Source organism: Schistocerca americana, chromosome 1 (genome assembly GCF_021461395.2).
Source record: "Schistocerca americana isolate TAMUIC-IGC-003095 chromosome 1, iqSchAmer2.1, whole genome shotgun sequence".
NCBI classification, from domain to species: Eukaryota; Metazoa; Arthropoda; class Insecta; order Orthoptera; family Acrididae; genus Schistocerca; species Schistocerca americana.
Window position 1 is genome coordinate 176,237,597 of NC_060119.1, and position 17,696 is coordinate 176,255,292.

A 17,696-nucleotide genomic window follows, 5' to 3' on the forward strand; every position below is an offset into this window, starting at 1 on the left:
ACCACAGAAATCCCAATGAACCCTCCAAATCCACCTCGATTACTGTACCTCCTGGTTAACCAATTGCTCCTCAAGAGCAACCCTTCCAAAACGCAGGCAATAATTGTAGGACAAACTACTCATACCTTCTGTTGCAATGACATCTACCTTACCATTTATGACCGTGCTATGCAGTTAACTAATGCATTAACATATCTTGGACAAACAATCGATTGTCAAGTAACATGGACATTTCACCTATTAACCAACCAACAAAAGCACACCACAGATTTCAACTACTAAAACTACTAACACATCACATTAGAGGACTTTACCCTTCCACTCTTCTTCACACCTACAAAATGAACTCTGCCTCACTTTCTGCATCTGCTTACCTTCGCCCAACGACATACTTTACCAACTCGTCAAATTTCCACCTTCCTCACTCACACTGGACACCTATGAACAATCTATACCATCTGCAAATTGGACTGCAATAATCCTAGTGTTTCGCAGCTACTTTTCAATCCTATTGCGCTCTTGTGCCTCGACATACACACCCTGTCAACTCTTCACATCCACTCCCAACGAAATTTCAGCCATCTTTCTTTCTGCCAGACCGTGAATTCTGTCCCAACACTTAACCATGCTACCAGCTATAAATCCATCCCACCCATTGCACCACATCAGTGCTTCCTTCTCCTTTCCCCACCATATCTCGCTATCCCTTTTTTCCCTCCTCCATCCATGCATATCCACATTTCCTCTTCAAACTGTGGCCTTAACAATACCACACTCCTCCCCTCTTGTTTCCCAACACCCACTCCTACTCAACTGGCTCTACACATCAGTCCTCCATTCTTATACCCAACCTCCTACCCTCTTCAATGTTCAGCCCTCTCCTTGAACATCAGACAACCTTGCCCAAGCAGGTTCTTCAAGTTTTAGTGACAGTGAAGTACTGTATTTTTAAGGTAAATGTTTTACGTCGTGTTTTAATTGTATTCTTAATGTTTTAGTTTTGCTTTTTTATTATTACTGTCAAAATTAAAAACGAAGAAAGCCACGTTTCACATATCATTAAAGCCTCCAGAAATTTCACCTTTCTTTTTTTAATTCAGGTGTTAACAACTCACCTTTACGTAAGTGTTTTTTTTGTGTTTATTAGATTTACTTATTGCTTGGCTGAGAATCGGACTGAATCTACTGCTGACAGCCAGTACCCCCACCTGTATGTGGCGAGGGGGATGAAATAACAATAGAAAAAGCTATGTGTACAGCAACGACCACACACAGTTTCATATATATAACAGCATTTTGCTGCAAGTAACACTCATTTTTTCTATAAGTCCAAAAAAAAGTCTCATCATACATAGAAATAATGTAACATTTACTGACAATGTGCACTCTCATGTTGAATAATGAGAATGGAAAGTCTGTTCCTGGAAATGTGATACGTTTTTCTGGACATGTTTTGTGGCATTCTACTTAAATTAGCGAATTTTAGCACCGAATCTGCTGCCTCCTGAGCAGCGAAGAATAAAATGTAGTTAGTCACTCAGTTTTAGACTCACCAATTGACATATGAAGGGCTTATTTCAACAGTGGTATAAGTCCATTTTTGTTCATTGTGAGATACAGAGTCGTAAAGTTAAATGAGTGCTGAAAAATCTGCATTTGAGATACCAGAAATATTCAAGCAAACGGCTTCTTGCTAGAGATGAACCTTTCTTTCTGTTTGTTTGGATCATTAATTTCAGAACCATTATTGGCAGAAAAGTGGAGGTAATGGACTTGTACCACTATTGAAATAAGCCCTTCATATGTCAGCAACCTCGACACTGAATATTTACTTCTAAGGATTCCTGCTTCAGTATGTGTCTTTGATCTACGGATAACATCGGGATTTCTAAATAATTTCTTACAAATGGAGGTGTGGTTACCTTAACATGGGTGCTTGAGCAGGAAGTACGAGGGACACTTCTTTCTCTACCAGTTTCGTTTGAAGAAATGCCGAATTTGTAGCGGAATGTCGTGGAATAGTCCCGCTTCAGTCCCACTAGTATAGTATAGTAAGGTATATATATCGGCGCTATAGGCAGCCTTCAAAACAGGGTCTGTAATGGAGATGCGCTGCACGTAGAGCAGATATTCATAGGCACTTGCAGGATGTCTACGGAGACCTGTCCGGGTTGAAATGCCCAGTGAGTCGGTGGACGACGTGTCTGTCATCACCGCAACAAGGTCACGCATACCTGTTCATCTCCCGTGCCAGCCTTCCGCCCACAACTGTGACTCCTGCAGTGCTGGCACACACATGCTGGTTTTCGAGGCGATCGACAAGTCACTGTCAAATACCTCGCAGCCAACTGTATGTCTTTGTTCGTTGCGCTGACACAATTGTCCACGAGTTGGGGGCACTAAAAATTGTGTATCTCTTGGTTCCTCAGCGCCTAATGGAAGACCATACAGAGCACATCTGTCCGGAATTGTTTGAGAGTTATAGGTCTGATCGTGACAATTTTTGTCCAACATCGCCACCGACGATGGAACATCCATTCACCTCTTGGAACCGGAAACAAGACACACCACTTCTCCTCAGGAGAAAAGCTTAAAGCCGCGCGCTAAGCTGGCAAAGTCATGGCGGCTTTCTTCTGGGGCTCCGAAGAGTTCATTCTGTCTTCCCTCATGGTGCCACCGTCATCTCTGAAGTATGTTGTGTTACCTTCAGGGAACTGAAGAAACGACTTCAGCGTGTTCGTCGCCACCAAAATGCACACTAAACTTTTCTCCATGACAACGCAAGGGTTCACACAAATCTGCGGATCGGAGACCAGCTCACAAAACTTGAGTGGACTGTTCTTCCTCATCCAACCTACAGCCCATACCTCGCACCTCCCGAATTCCATTTGCTTGGCCCAGTTAAGGATGCACTCCATGGGAAGCAGTATATGGACCACGGGAAGGTTATTACTGAGGCAAGACGTTAGCTCTGACCACGACCAATGGAGTGGCACCATGTGGACATACAAGCCATCTCACGAAGATGGCGTAAGGCCGCCGCATCCAGCGGGGATTATGTTGAAAAATACTGTTCTGTAGGAAAAGGGGTGCATTGGAATCCTGAAAACAACTTACCGGCTTACAGAAAAAAATATATTGCATTACTTATTCAAGGTCCCTCGTGTTTCACTGGCCAAGGTTGCGACTGTTGGGCGTTACGCTATCTACTTGAAGGAATTCAGATAAATGATTCAGATGGCTCTAAGCACTATGGGTCTTAGTATCTGAGGTCATCAGCCCCCTAGACTTAGAACTACTTAAACCTAACTAACCTAAGGACATCACACACACCCATGCCCGAGGCAGGATTCTAACCTGCGACTGTAGCAGCAGCGCGGTTGCGGACTGTAGCACCTAGAACCGCTCGGCCACAGCGGCCGGCTTGAAGGAATTCTATAATACTGCTAGACGTTGAAATATATTTGACTGTAGTTATACTTCGAAATATTTGCGACAATCATCGAACTTAGTGTTACTCTGATTCATGGGGACTTCAGAACTCCAGAACGACCAATGGTTCAAATGGCTCGGAGCACTATGGGACTTAACATCTGTGGTCATCAGTCCCATAGAACTTAGAACCACTTAAACCTAACTAACATATGGACATCACACACATTCATGCCCGAGGCAGGATTCGAACCTGCGACCGTAGCGGTCGCATGGTTCCAGACTGAAGCGCCCAGAACCGCTCGGCCACACTGGCCGGCGAACGATCAATGATGTGTGTCATGTCAAAAGGTATAGTCTCGTTGCATATGGGCAAGACGGTTGATGGAGACATCATCTCTTTCTGGAAAGACCGCTATAGAAGTGAGAGCGCTTGTCATAGGCAGTAGAATGGGATTTGGGGCGTTGAGAGCTGGAGGGTTAAACCTGACATATATCTGAAAAAGTCTTATGGCATGTGCGAAATACCCAAATGCTGTTGTCCTCTGTTGTATTGAGTGCTACTAGCAGAGCGTGCTTTTTGCGAGTTAAAACATTTCTACAAGCTTTCTAAATCACTGTAATGAATGTCAGAAACTGAAGACATCCAACATGATGACCCAGATGTGTACAGACAAGGTGTGTCTCCTCCAGGAAGGTCACTGTACATTTACACCCTTGTCAGTGAGTGCTAGCAGATTGTCTCTAATGATATCATTGTAGATCCAAATGATGATATGTTAAACTCCACTCATTTTTCCTATAAACAGAAATAAATCTACTGTTCAGTTTAGCGAGCACTGAATTTGTAAGTGATAGTCAAGAGTTTACTAACACAAATTGTAATTGTTTTACATTATACCTAATATATCGGACATTTCCAACAGTTTTATAAATGGAGGTAGATGAGGAATCTAAAGGTTTGATCAACTTGGCGAAACTTTTTCGTTGTTGTAATCGACTGGTGGTGTAATGGGTCCTTTTTTTTAGCAATGTGGTTTTATATGGAGCCTGAATGTTTCCATAGGATTTTTGACAAATACTGGTGTGGTACGTTCAACTAGGATACTGGTTCGGAAAGTCCATTGCCAGTCAAGACTGAAGGTGTGAGAAGAAGACACACACATGACCACTTAGAAAAATCTTCCACTGCAGTTGTACTTTCAAATATTCCTGACTATTGTCCAACTTAGAGTTATGCAAGATAACGGGGACTTTGATGTTATGAATGCTACTCTGAGGTATTTCACACAAAGTTCAGTCTGAATATATTACATGAAGTGGAAATAGCAAGGGAAATACAACAATTCGTATGATGATCATTAGGTATTACAGCTACATGGGCCTCACTTTTGGTGACTGTGTTAAGGAGCTAATTAACAGAGTGGACTGATAATGCTAAGTTGTGCTATTGTACTGTGGATACTGTTATTTCATCCCAAACATCTACACATCACAATAAAACTATTGCCCCATTGTAACAGTAAATTGTTATAAATTTCCTAGAGTTATAGTAAAATTGAAACAAGAAGGCCCTGTTTATGTAAGTAAACATAAGAGTTGTATAGCTTCATGTATACATGCTACAGCCCCCTATGTACTGCTCCCATATATATATATATATATATATATATATATATATATATATATATATATATGTATATATATATGTATATATATATGGGTAATAGTTTTGGGGGTTCTCTACATCTATATCTTTACTCTGTAGACCAATGAGAAATGTATGGCGTAGGAAGCTTCACTGTACCAGTGTACGTTCATATATAGAGATTGGGAAGATTAATTGTTTAAATGCTTCCATGCATGCTATAATTAATCTAATTTGGTCCTCACAGTATCTATGGGAGCACTATATAGGGGGCTGTAGCATGTACACATGAAGCTATACAACTCTTGTGTTTATTCACATAAACAGGGCAGTATATATGAAGTTTCATGGAAATAGGTCAGTTGAGCTAAGTGTAGAATCCAAGATGAAGACTTGTAAAAATTCAAGGTGAAGACTAACTATAAAATCCAAGACAGTGATCCAAGATCTTTGCCGAGTCCACTCAAGTAACAGTCCAAGGCAATGGGCCTTACTAAGTCTTCTGACAGCTTACGTCTATTGTGCTAAGTTTAGAATCCAAAATGGTAATCCAAGATGATGATATGGTAGTCAAATTCTCGATGATAATGCGAGAGTCCAAAGTTGCGAACCAACACAGCAGACCTGAAGTTACATATGCAGCCTGCAATGTTGCCATCCAAATGGATTACTCCAATTTCTGTGGCACTGCAGACACATACTCCAACAAATCATCCACAGCATCCAGGCCTACTCGATATCAAATGGACTCAGCACTCATGGTATGTACACCAAGTGACAGATTGAACATCATGAAGTGCCATCCAAATGGATTATTCCAATTTCTGTGGCACTGCAGACACATACTCACACCAATCATCCATAGCATCCAGACCTACTCGATGTCAAATGGACTCAGCTCTCATGTTATGTACACCAAGTGACAGACTGAACGTCATGAGGTGTCATCAGAGATCTGCAGAGAAAACTGACTTGCGCAATCGATTGTAGGTATCAACCCATTCCTCTCTAAATTTTCATTATTGTTCATTGTGTATATGTGTGTGTATTTTCATGGTTTTCATTTATTTCAGCCTCAGCACAGTATCTCCCTAACATAGATGATGCAGTGCCTAATACATTTGTGCTGCAGCAGAAATCAAGTCAGCACATGGCTGCGCTTGCTGGTACAGCTCCCAACACGTTGGAATATAAATTCAGTCTGCACACTGAACTGTTTCCAGACTTGAAGTTTCCACTACTCCGACGTCTGCGCTACTTGTGGTACCACTGTTCAGTCATTTCTGAATTATTATGTTCACCACTATTTATCATCTAACCACCAAAAGATCAAAACTTGTTAATGTTGGTGGAGCACCCGACATATACTTTGAAGTAATAGTAGAAGTAGAGACTGACCAGCTGTGTAGACATGCTACAGTACACTGATATAGATTGGAGTCAGCTGTACAACGACCTGAAATGCATCGAAGATTGCGTGACAACCATCTAAAACCCCTTCCCTCAAGACATCGATATCTTCAATAGCAGCACGGCATCTATCGACAACATGTTTGGAAGTAGTACACTGAAGTTAACATCTCAAGATCCGGTTAGTGCATATATTTCCAATGTCCAAAGGTTATGAACCAGTGCCGCTTACACACTACAATATGGATCACTATGGACAGACTCAGTCTGTGTCGTACACATTTTAAAGCGTTCTAGAAGGATTTGTTATGCATCTGCTGGAACATAAAGTTCAGTGGAGGAGGAGCTAGACAAGTGTGTGAGTGTTCGTATCTGTGTTATAGCTAATTGCGCTTATATAACTCCTATGAACAGGAGTTCCTCGCAGGTGGAGTTTACTAATGGCACATTTAAGTCTATTAGCGATCCTGTGGGTTTTCACACCATACAACGTGGACTTAAAGTATAGAAAAACCAATCATTTTAAAAATATTTCAGAGTGTTGAACGTGATTAGTGTAGAAACATAAAAACGGCAATGCTTTAAAAATACTCATTTATTTTCCGCCGTTAATAAAGAAAAACATATGACAATGTATAATCGTTGTGTGGAAACATGCATTTTGACATATAGCATGTATAAAATCTTTACGTTTCTCAAGTCACAAACACTTGGAAGCTTGTTCAGTCCATGGATTGTGCTGGAGCGCATGAGGATGTGAGGGCAAGTATACACGTTGCCAAGGCTCCAGTTGATCACATCTCACCACCGCAAGCGTGGATCTCCATTTTAGGCATCAAGCATATCCGCCTGTCGTCTGAGGGCAAACAACTGGCTCCCACCGCGCAGAATAGCCACGCGGTGTGGGACACCTTGTCACTGCTTGCTCGGCTCCCCCCGCCGGAAGTTCGAGTGCTCCCTCGGCATGGGTGTGTGTGTGTGTGTGTTTGTTGTCCTTAGCGTAAGTTAGTTTAAGTTAGATTAATTAGTGTGTAAGCCTAGGTACCGATGACCTCAGCTATTGGGTCCCATAGGAACTTACCACAAATAAAAATAATAATAAAAATAATTGGCTCCCTGCCAGCATTGTCTATCACTTCACACCAATAGTAGGAGACTAGCAGCGACCAACGTAGGGAATTACCTCCACATGCGTAGGTGCTGATAACACCTGAACGAAAATAGTTTAGTTTGGAGAGGTGCCGTAACTTGGAATCATTGACTGCTGATGAATGGCGTCGCATTCTGTTCAGCGATGAATCACCTTTCTAGGCTACAGTGATGGTCATCGTCTCCGAGTATGGCGGCATTCCGGGGTGATACCCCATAATTAGAATGTTTCGGAGAGGTATTGCTGTTTTATTCTTGGCGGAGCCATCGGATATGACTTCAGGTCACGGCTAGTAGTGATCGAGGGAACTCTGGTGGCAAAACGTTAGGTCACGCATGCTGTGTCCTCATGTCTCATGCAACAGCGTCATAGTGTTATTGTTCAACAGACAGTTCTCGTCCACATATGATCTGTTTATGAACTGCCTGCGTGATGTTAAGATACTTCCATGGCCAGCCAGATCCCCAGATCTGTTCCTGGTAGGACTAAGTATCACACATTTCGGATGTCAGCTCTGTCTCAGCGCCAGTAACCAGGATGTGAATGACCAGCTGCAACAGCTGTGGGGCACCTTGCCTCAGAAGAGAACATAACTGCTTTGTAACTGCCTTCCCTACTGCATTAGACTGGCATCCAGGTCAGAGGTGGTGCAACGTCCTACTGATAAGCGCGCTCATCAAGCCAAGTTGTCCGTCAAGTTGTCTCTAGTTCATAACCAATGAAATAAGTCACATGTCCGATCAACTAGCCTCATTTCCTTTTGCCCTCCCCTTCTGGATGGTTCGGTGGTGGTGGTGATAAGTTTCGTGTGGGACCTAACTGCTCAGGTCATCGGTTCCTAGGCTTACGCACCACTTAATCTAACATAAACTAAGTTAAGCTAAGGACAACACACACACACACACACACACACACACACACACACACACACACACACACACATCCATGCCCGAGGGAGGAGTCGAACCTCCGACGGGGGAAACTGCGCGAATTGCTGCAAGGCGTTTTCCTTTTTTTGTCAAGTAATGTAGTTAAAGATCGCAATGCGGTGTTTGATAATTGTATAGGTACTACATCACTGCTTCGTATGTTAACTGCACGTTTCCTCTACATATCTCCACACCAAGTTCTACATCACGACGCTCCCGCAACAATTTCTATTGGGTGGAGTATTTAACGCGGACTATACGCTAAGGCGCTCAGCAACTACCTGCTCCAGCGGCAGACTCACAGAGAATCTCTTAATGTTGCCAAACACATATCTATTGAACAGAGGGCAGACTAACCATTACAGCACGCATGTAGCTGGACTATAGTTTACTTTTACGGGTTATGCTGAGGGACAGATGGTGAACACTAGATGTATACAGAACGAAACATTGCGACCGCCCACAGCTCTTCCTATGACGTACTGTGATTTGAGATTTTACCATAAGTACTTCAGTGCCCTAAATCACTTAAGGAGGCGGCTGCTGTGGCCAAGCGGTTCTAGGCACTTCAGTGCGGAACCGCACTGCTGCTACGATCGCAGGTTCGAGACGTGCCTCGGGCATGGATGTGTGTGATGTCCTTAGGTTAAGTTGGGTTTAGGTAGTTCTAAGTCTAGGGGACTGATGACCTCGGATGTTAAGCCCCATAGTGCTTAGAGCCATTTGAACCATCACTTGAAGGCTAATAACATTTACGAAATGTCAGATTTCCTACAGCTTCCTTGATTTATCTGATTTTCTACTTAGTCTTTTATAAAGTCAACATCGACAGGAAAAATAGCTAACCTCTCTTCCTTCCTTTTTGTTTGCAGTTACGGCGAATCCCCTTAGTGCCGCGCGCGCAGCAAGTAACGACCTAATGCTCTCATTAAGAGCCAGATCTAACGTTACAACCACATTGTGATATTTCAGAAATTTGAATATTTTTCCAAGTACTAGTAGTGATTCTGTTAGACAACTACTTCTACTATAAAAATCCTTTGAGTCCTCCCTACAAGTTGTCAAATGTTCAAATGTGTGTGAAAGCTTATGGGACTTAACTGCTAAGGTCATCAGTCCGTAAGCTTACACACTACTTAACCTAAATTATCCTAAGGACAAACACACACACCCACGCCCGAGGGAGGACGCGAACCTCCTCCGGGACCAACCTCACAGTCCCTGACTGCAGCGCCCGAGACCACTCGGCTAATCCCGCATGGCACCTACAAATTAACCACGTCTTTACGTGAAATGCCGTGCAATCATGGGCGGTTGCGTCCCTGAAGGAATTTAGAGAAACCATAGATGATAAGATGAGAACTACAAACGCCCTGCTCCCGGATACTATTCTACTGTCTTAACCTCTCTGCCATCTTGCGCAGCAGTATTTAAGTCGTTACTTGTTACGTTGCGCATCATCAGCCCACACCTGGACTCTCCTGTGTTCTACGTTGTTGCATTTACACACCAGAATCTATAAAATCCAAAGTTGTAAATGTTTAAATTATCTTCTTGAGTCTTATAGCAAAACATTCAGAGACTAGAGGTAGCACTGCCCAGTAAGGACAAATAACAGTAAAAGTATTAACACTATTTTCTTGTTTGTTTATATCTTTCAACAATTTTTCGAACTTCAGCGTGTTAAGCCTGTAAGCATTACGGAACACTGTTCGCGTATTCAAGTTCTCCACACTTCAAAATCAAAAAACATTGAGATTCATTTGTCTATATGAGGAACCCAAACAATAGGGAAATATTGATGTCTGAGCAACGACAATGTTGTTGAAAACAAAGAGGGTTACATTGACTTCTAATTGTAAAACAAAACTATTGCAAGAATACAGCCTGATATCCAAGTTGTTCGTTATAAGAAAAGTTTATTCTGTCTTGTTCCCATACATTGATTTCCGTGCCCACAACAAATAGATCATAAATTTTGATCAATCGATACAACATAACTGCTAATGGATAGTAGAAAAACTTTCCCATAGCAAGTAAACATACTCACAGTGTTAGTTGTATCAAGCGTAACATGTATCGTTATCACTCCTAAATGAATACTTCCACTCCTCAGAAGGAAAAACCTGTGATATAACTTTATTTATCGATGTAACTTTTTCTAATCTAACATTAGCTTATGTACATATGAGCTATCTTTATTTTGAACGTTATAGTTCATCAATCAAATACCGCTGTTGACCGTAGATTTCTAAGCATAGTTTTCTGGCGTATACACAAATGGCAAGTTTGTTCAGTCCAACAGGTACTAGTTATAACTTCAACTTTAATTACTATACAAATTTTGATGCTACTAAAACGTAGCACGGACACATAGATAGTAAGTAATGTATCGGTGGCTCTTTTCTTGTTCTGCTAAATAAGCAAGTAGATGAGAAGCTCATATAAACATATTACGTCTGAAGCACTCCAAACCATATAGGTACAAGGTGAAAATTGTTTGTGGAGAATACTTTTATTTTGTTGAAACTGACGCCACTGGTGGTTACAACAACGGCAAGCGATGTTATCTGACGCGCATCGCTTTGAGAGAAGAATTGTTACACGGTTCTGCGTTGTCTTTCCTGTATTATAACAGCATTATACGCACCATGGTACCCCAGCCCATTCGTCATTTCAGTGTAGGACAACAGATATGCGCTAACAGCTACACACCTTAGAAACATTTCCTCGGCGCGTGTGCAAAAAGTACTGTCTCATAGAGTAAGTACCTCTCTTGATCACACATCACAACACAGAGATTACCACATGAGCAGGAAACTATGCACTTGCCTTCCAAGGTTACAAGTAGGTATGTTCAGCTGATGACTCGACGTATATTTGGCCAGTAACGAGTACGTCGGAAGTCAGATGAGGCAATGGATTCTTCTTACCATCCCAGTACAATAATGATATTCTCATGTGGGAAATGTTTATGTGAGAGAAATAAGGCCCATGGTATACCAGTGACTCTCCTCAAAGGCGAAAGCTAAAGAAACACTACTAGGCAGGTAATGCTCAATATTTTGTTTTCCGTGCAAGAAAAGTAATTTCAGCGCGACGTACAACCTCCTAGGCCCAATCCCACCTTATGTCGGTGAATTGTAAGCGGCTGTTGAACAGTCATGCACGAGTATAGCCCACCATCGCTAACGGTATTTTGTGCAGAGCATACCACGTCCAGTCACCGCCGTCACTACAACGAAAGAGTAACATCACCCTACTGTAAAGTAGATAGGCGCGTTGTCTAGACCTGATATTTAGCAGCGCTTGTATTTCTAGAATCTGATAAAAGATTAAAAAGTACTCCATAAAACACAGGAACATGAATTCTGTGGTTTTAGGTACTTCAGTGAATGACTCCGATGGGTTTCAAAAGACGAAATACATTTCACTCATCGGTAACAATCAGTTTTGCGTATAGGCTACTTTTTAACTTTTTTAGCTACGTCACCCAAATTCTTCGAAAATAAAGATATTTTGACACTGTATGAAATGGCAGCTTTTACTCCGCCACTAATGACATTGATATCGCAGAACACTGATCCGCGTCAATGTAGAAAACATTTGATTTGAAAACTGGCACAAAAAAATCACAATATATCGCCAAGGTCACGCCCAGGAAATAGACCATTCAGATTGAACTTGAAAAGCTATCCTTGCAGTTCTAATCTAATCTGACATATGATAATCGCCACAAAAAACCCAGCGAAGTAGCCGCCTAAGAGGCCAAAGTTGGTTGAAGAGAAATTTCGCTTAATGTACGACACCGGTGTCTCTAATAAGGCGGAGCTATCCTCCAATATTTTCCATCAAGCATAGAAAATGAGGAGAGCTACCACACCAAACGGTGCTCACTTAAGCGGCACGCGGGGACGCGCTACTGACCGACACGTGCTGATCGGTCCGTGTGCAAGCACATTAAGCTGATAGCGCAATTCTTTTCTACGTGTGAAGATATACTTAGCGAGTTTTTTAAACCACTTACAGTGGCTAACGCGTGCAGTAAACTATCTTCAGATCAAGTGTCTCACTGAAGATTTAAAACGTTGCTGTTATTACGTTTCCACACATCAATGTCTCGTCCAGATTATTTGTAACGCAACATGAAATATTAGCTGTATGTTTCGCTGCGACGACAATTGATTCAAATACGAGGTATGTCCACAAAGTAAGTTCCGTTTGGTTATATAAAACAAACATGTACAGATACAGAGAAAATATTTATTGTACAAAAATCTACAACTGTTAAATTACTTTCCTACATAGCTTCCGAAACTTTGTAGTCACTTGTCATAGTGTGGCACAAGTTTTTGTACGCTTTCTTCATAGAAGGTCGCCGCCAGCGTATTCAACCATGTGGTAACATGTTCTTTCAGCTCGTCATCATCACTGATGTGTTGACCACCAAGAACAGATTTTAGGTGTAAGAAGAGATGAAAGTCGCTAGGTGCGAGGTCCGGGCTGTCCGGAGGATGATCAAACGCGTCCCAGTGAAACTCCCGTAAGAGTTGTTTGGTCACATTCACCGTGTGCGGTCGGTCTTTATTGTGAAAAAAAAAACACCTTTTGACAGTAATCCTCGGCTCTTGTTCTGTCATTAAACCTCGCAGATTTATCGATGAATTTCCTTTGGTTTAACTTTCTTTGCATTTAGAAAACGAATCACAGATCTGATTTCACACATGGCGTCATTTTCAATTACGGCTGACATTATAAAGAAGTACTACAAAGCACACGTCGGCAGCAGCGATCTGAAAATGGCGTACATGTCTTCTCCTTGAGTCAGAGCAACTGCCGCGCATGACCGGAACAGCGATCGTAGCGCTGCCGCGGATAGAAATAGAAACGGAACTTACTTTGTGGACGACCCTCGTACCATGTTTTTAGGTCATTGCATATTAGAAGGGTGGACCATCTATGTACGGAAGATTTTCTGATTTTTAGTATTTATGAACACATTTAAACTTAACACCTCATTTGCACTATTCGCTGTATTTCAGTTTGAACTGTTTACAATACGCGGTGTTGATAATTGTCGTTTTATGTCTTTCGTTCGCCTTTCCTTTGTGTTGTGATGACTGTATGCACTTTAATATTATTTGTGTGTTTGTGCACGTGTGTGTGTGTGTGTGTGTGTGTGTGTGTGTGTGTGTGTGTGTGTGTCAAAGAGAGAGAGAAAGAGAGAGAGAGAGAGAGAGAGAGAGAGATTTTACAGGGGGTTGTTCGTGGGTACTGAGTTACTATTTAGTCTATTAGAAAAAAACTAAATCTGTAATGTAATAAAAAATCCGTAATTATCTGGTTGGTGCGTTTTTGTTTTGCATGCTGGTGTTCCGGTTACTTTGGGTTTATTTATCGTCTGCCACTTTTTATTTTAAATTCACTGTTGCTGTTTGAATTTACAATTGTCATTTTGTCCTTTGCATATAATGAGTGGAGTGCCAACTAGAGAAATCGCAACATTTCAGACATATTCTTGTGGTTGCATTCAATAGAGGGATGACAGCAACAGAGGCAACCCAAATGACTTGCATTGTGTATGAGGATAATACTTCTCGACAAAGCACGGCAAGAAAACGGTTTTCTCGTTTCAAGGAGGATCATTTGACATTTGTGACACTCTTCGTTTAGGAGGTTTAATGAACATCGTTTAACGCGCTAATCCATAATAATCAGCATCATTGTACTCGAGAAATCGCAAATGCGGTGTTATCTGATCATTCCACCGTCGTGCACATCTGTATGAATTGCTTCCCCGAGGTGTTACCATCACTGATGATATTTACTATTAACAACTGAGACATCTTGCCGACGCAATCCAAAACAACGACCAGAAAGCCTAGTCACTTTATCATTACCTCGACAACACATTTGTTGTCCAGTCTCAACGCCCGAAAAACTGGAATACTTCTTGGACCACATCACCGATATCCATGACCACATTACGTTCACAATGGATTGGAGACAGATGATGGTATATCAGTCCTTAATATCCTTGTCTGCTCAAAATAAACGGGGATGCCTCAGTGAAAGAGTTTACCGGAAACTGCACGCTACCAGCTACCATCACCCAGCACAGATTCATTCTGCTCTGAGGACCGTTGCTGCATCGAGCGAAAGCTTTTTAAGACACAAAAATCTTGCAGAAAGAACTAAGTCACTTAAAGAAAGTTTTGAAGGAAAACTGGCAAAACAGCTAACTAATTTCGAGTACTATTTCACCCATGACTCGTATGCACAAGAACCTTGACTGTTTGCCGTTTCTGTGGCTCAGCAAGAGGAAAGATCAGCTACCACCTAAAGAGGCTTGAAACCGATTCAGTCCTCACACCTCTAACAAAAATTCGAGAACTCCTAGTGAAAGATCATGTAGACCTCGGTATGCAAAGAATATATAGAATACCGCGTGGATGCGGAAAGTTACATTTTGGGTAGATTTTGTGCAGTATTGAACAGTGCCACATAAAACACGAGAGGTGTTTTGGCAATGGTATCCTGGAAAATTATTATAGGAGAGTATGCTCTGGAAAAAGGATATCGAATCGCATTCGACGAAACAGTTATTATTAAATGAACATGTGCTTTGTTTTACTGCCTCATGAAAAAAACAGTCAACATAAAAATTTCTGATAACACGTCGGTAAGGACAGTGATGTGCAGATAAGCAAATCTTGGGACCTGGCAACTGGAAGGTTGAACCAGGTGCAGCGGTCTTGCATCCAAAACACACCTTATATAACGTAGGAAACCACTCAACGATCACCACTTGGCAATGGCCGAGCAATACTTGGTCAGTAGCACATGGGTTTTAATGTACTGTAGATGTCTGGAAGCCTTAGACAATTTTATCGACAAATCTCTTTCCTTACTTTCCCATATCCTTACTTTTCAATTTATAACTGAAAGATTGTTGTGTCCTGTCTACACCTACATCTGCCTGACTCATCTGTTTCTTACTAAGATAACATGTCAAACTTATTTTCGCCTACATCACAAAGCTGTCAGATTATGATGCATGACTCTTCCTTCTATTACCTGTTGCCATTACCCATCCCCCCCTTTCCCCTTCTTCCCCCTCAACACAACTGTATCTATGACTGCTCAGTGAAACATAATTATTAATCATACATTTTATTGAAGAACAAACTATAACACTCTTAGCAATATACTGCAACGACAACGCCACACGAGCGTGAGTGGAAGCAGCAAGGGGCCGATTGTCTGAGGTGATGCCAATGGTTTGGCAAGAGCGCCAATATGCAGTGTGTTTAGCAGTGCACTTTTTGTCAGAATTCAGAACAGGGAGGCATGTAAACGCACCTTGATCCTTGTAGAGAAAGGCACCTATCAGCAAGAGTGCCCACCCATGTGAGTCAAAGCATACAACGACTGTATGTCCTTCATAGTTGGAGGTCAACGGGGAGCTGCACCCGTCTGGTACTGGATACTTGCCCTCCAGGTAAAAAGGCTGGAGGGGCTGGAAATAGGCCGAAAGTGGCCCACTGCTTGGACGGCAGTGGCATCACAGCCAGCAAAAGACTTGCAGATAATCAATAATAAGTCTCTCGGTGGCAGCTTGTGGAATCATGTCGTCTTGAAGACTGACGTAGACCCTCATAGACGGTGGCTGTCAAACTGCGATCCCTTTGACTAAAAATGAGCGTTATTTATATTAGCCCAATACGTTCTTGTTCCGACTTGCATTGGACCTGGCCACGCAAGCCACAAGTCCAGGCCTATGGTGTGATGTAAACAGGACGCCCCTAGCCTTCCTGCTGCATTGATGTTATTTAAGAACCTGGTGCCTCCACTTGGTTAAAACAAGAGACAATCATCCTGATCCTTCAGCAGTCGTGCTCGTTGCATCAGCAGGTAGCCCTGGCGTATCTTCTGCCCAGTCGTTAGCCATGACCTGTTTCTTTGCTTACTGTTAGCCAATGAAAGTGTCCTAATTTTACAGAGCTGCACTAAGTAATTTATTTGCAGTGCAACATATTCTATTTCACTTTTTACCAACAGTAGGCCACATTCCCTATTTTCATTACATAAATATGTGAGAAATTGATATATTTTTCGAACTGTAGGACTCTTACAAATGCATATTTTTGAAAATGTCGTAAGTTATGAGTGTTGTGGAAAATTTGTTTAATAGCAGATAACCGTTTGTTGCTTACAGTTATTGGAAAAGAATAGTTCACACACTGTTTCAGTGTATATTAACATGTATGATAGTTTATTTTTTTGGATTTTTGGAAGTTTGTATAAAATATTTCATAGTTACGGTAGCACATGCTATAACTAACACATGGTGTTACATCGAGTTTACCCTCTCAAAAGAATATACAGCATCTACATTTTTCGTTAATTTATGCAATTTTATAGTTTGTTAGCGGCCATAACCTCAAAAAATTTTGGGCAACTAGTAATTTTTACCTCAGATTTTCGTGTTGTATTGACAGAAATCTCATTTCGTGTACTAACTGCTTCGGATCTTAAAACGAATTAATAATTTTTTAGCTCATCAGATTAAAAGATAATCAGCAGGCTTAGTTATTACTCACCGCCCTGAAAACACTGCAGCAGTCACAATGCGGCCTCACTGTGAATTGTGCGCTCGAACATGGGATGAGTTAGCTGACGTTCGTAAATCACTGGAAATCGCACTGACAGTCCTTTACTGTGGAACCTGTTTTCACTGTGGGAAGTACGGGATCTGTCATTACTCGACCAGGTGACTGCGAGTGGCGCATCAATGGTAAGTCTAGGCGCACTGTACATCTTAGCCAGAGACCGAGGGGGACTTAGGGTCTTATATCGATTCCCCTAACGAACAGGTTTGAGGTGCTGTCTTCCATTCAAACTGAATCACAGCCCGTGCTATTCACTTCACCCATTGGAAAACCTCCTTCGTCCTTTGTCAAGAAGAGGCAAACTCAGAAGAGTAGGAGTCTGACAGCAGTCGGCAGTTCAAACGTACGGCGAATAAAGGAATCCCCTAGGGAAATGGCAGCAAAGGCCAGGAAGGAATGCAAGTTGCACTCACTGTGTATGCCTGGGGGCCCCATTCAAGATGCGGAAGAAGCTG